Source organism: Asparagus officinalis, chromosome 4, assembly GCF_001876935.1.
Source record: "Asparagus officinalis chromosome 4, Aspof.V1, whole genome shotgun sequence".
Classification (NCBI taxonomy): Eukaryota; Viridiplantae; Streptophyta; class Magnoliopsida; order Asparagales; family Asparagaceae; genus Asparagus; species Asparagus officinalis.
Window position 1 is genome coordinate 136,747,358 of NC_033797.1, and position 2,769 is coordinate 136,750,126.

Sequence of the window (2,769 nt, forward strand, 5' to 3'; positions counted from 1 at the left end):
CGCAGCCGTCTCCATCCGCTTGGCGAGGATCCAGTCGATGACATTTGTGTTGTAAAGAATTGTGATCGATGCTTCTGGTAGACTTCACAAGTTCGTATTTAGCAGGCAAGTTTTTTTTTTCGTAGGGTTGGAATACTAACTTAGCGCGCTGCTTTCTCCTTGTGACTCTACGTATTCGACGCAAAGAGAAGCTAAGCTAAGACATGAAGGGAAGCAAAATCTATGGCGTTACTTTTAAAGCTTTGGTCGTCCAGCTACAGCAAGGCTCAAGTTAAAAGAGAGAGTAGATATTTTGGTCAGATAAAGTGAAGCGGATGAAGGGTTTTCTATTGATTAGGATGCCGTTTCAATGAGTTGGTGTAGGGAATGCGCCTTGATTATATGGCTACTTGTAGAATATGATAATGTGAACGTTACGTGTGTGAGAGCTTGTTCAGCTGTCAGCGTTAGCTTCTGGGTTATTTTGTCTTCTTCAGCTAATGATTTCCATAATTAGAGTAGTTTGAGAGGGAAGTACCTGCTTGATTTTTTTTTTCTTCTCTCTTCTTCCAGTTTCGTAGAAATTCTCAGGTATATATCTTGATGTCCAACGTCACTTGATGTGCCGCTGGAGGCGCAACCAGGCAGCAATTCCTGCTTGGCACAAGAAAAAAAAAATTAATGATTGCTCAAGCACAGGAAAAGAAAGCGAAACATCTATTTTCAATCTTGCGATTTAAAGATAAAGATTTCTCTTGCATCCTGATTCTTGATGTACGCAAAGCAAGAAAGACTCCCTTCCTCCAGGAATGCTTTTGAATTAAGATTCGTGCATAATTTCAATTGTGGGACTGAAGCTCAGGTTTGACTGGCAAAACAAGAAAGTACTACAGTAATTCTATAGTTTCCTTTTTATTTGTCTTTGTTTCTGCAAAAATCTCAAATGGATGTCTGTTATTTCCTCTTCTTTGCGGACGGACACCCCGAAACTCTATTTGTGCGGATAGAGCCCCTATACTATTTGCCCAAGTGCAGATAGACCCCTAAGTGAGTTTTTTCACTCTTAAAAAGAGTCGAAAGAGCTCACTAAGGAGGTCTACCTGCACCAATAGAACTACTGCGGGTCTATCCACACTTGGTCTATATATAGTACACGAAGTCTATCCACAATTAACCATTTAGGAAATAACAACAGGGGGTCTGTCCGCAATTGAACCCTTAGGATATTAGCAACAAAATCCAGCACGTCTCGCATCCAATCTCTAATGCTGATCATCATGACCAAAATTTAACATAGCTTAGTTGAGAGATGTTGAGAAACAACATGGTGAAGCTTTCTCAAATACATTTGGCATTAGTTTTAGAGAGCCAAAAGATGGTACATAAATTGGAAAAAAAAAAAACAGTATAAAAGCAGGTTTGAGGTCATGGTTAACGGAGTAGATGCTCAAGGAATCACACTACACACTCTCATCAAAGGATAAAGGGTGAAATAGCAGAAAAAAGCAGCAGACTTATAAAGGACTACTAAATTCATTTCATCCCCCACCGCCTCCACTTTAATGTTGATATGGGAAACATTTGCAGTTTTTTCTTTCTCAACTGTTCTGTCACAGTCAAAAGCATAGACACAATAGTTTTTAATATAAAACATAAGAGGTAAATATAAATTATAGGTAAAACATTTTGTCATGGTGAAATTGCTGCTCATTACGTGGCTTGGATGTGATTTAGGTAAGCATCTACAGTAGCCAGGTTAGGGCTTCACTACTAGCTATGATCATGTCACCAAAATCGCAATCAATTGCTAAATACATCTCAATTATATGACCTACAATCATGAGGTGGTTCCGACATCAGATCAGTTCTTCCATCAAATTCAAAATGCTTGAAAACCGAAGGCTCATTCGGATCCATACCAGGATTCCTTGGTAACGTGCTTCCACAAAATTATTACAGATTACGCAATGGTGTCTTGCGAAAAATTGTTGTTCAGGGAAAAAAATTTATTAGAAACTCTTCAATTTTGTAAATTAGTGACAGGATCACTTGAAGTTATTAGCATCAACAATAATCTAATATATATACTTCCTATGTCCTTAAAGCCAACTTAAATAGAGATTTAATCTTGTTTTTATACGATGTAACGTTCCATTCACATTGACGCAATTTTCTTTTTCCTTGCAGGAGATGTTACCTATGGTAATCTTGTTGCTTTGCAGAGTACAAAGTCAGTGAGCATTGTCTTATTCCCTTGAGAAAAGTAGAAAGGCACGAACAAACCAACCAGAGCATCTAAAAGGACTTGAGATCTTTGATGTTGATCTAATCTAACCAGATTAGTTAACATTATCTATCACCAACCAAAACCATATAAAATATAGAATCAAAAATTTTGAAGCTCGCCGCTTGTGACAATGTTTATGGTGGGAATTTGGTTGCACATAAAGGATTTCCCTCATTTCAATCACTATCAATTATGATTTCCTAAAAGCTTTTGTGTCCTGCCTAAACAACCAAAATTCTAGATCCAAACACTAATCCCACAACGTAGATGTGAGTGCGTGTCCATAGCCTAAATTTAGAACTTCCTAAAGTTGTTACTAACATCTTCTCAAATTTGAGCCTCTTAAATCATAATCTATAATCTGTTTTATTAAGTAAATCTTCATATTTCAGTTTCGAACTAATCTCTTGCCGCTCCAATTATTGAGTGTTGATTATTAGGGGGTAGACTAAAGAGTGCTAATTCACCAGGTATATACAATTACTTTCTTCTTGCCATGACTT

General features: G+C 37.4%; 1 long non-coding RNA gene across 2 annotated transcripts in view; it reads right to left on the reverse strand.

Moving 5' to 3' along the window:
* LOC109839486 overlaps positions 526-2,769 on the reverse strand; it is a 12,326-nt gene continuing 10,082 nt past the window's right edge. For both annotated transcript variants that reach the window (XR_002246647.1, XR_002246648.1), the window contains exon 4: positions 526-633. This is a non-coding gene — a long non-coding RNA (uncharacterized LOC109839486). The remainder of the gene's footprint in view (positions 634-2,769) is intronic.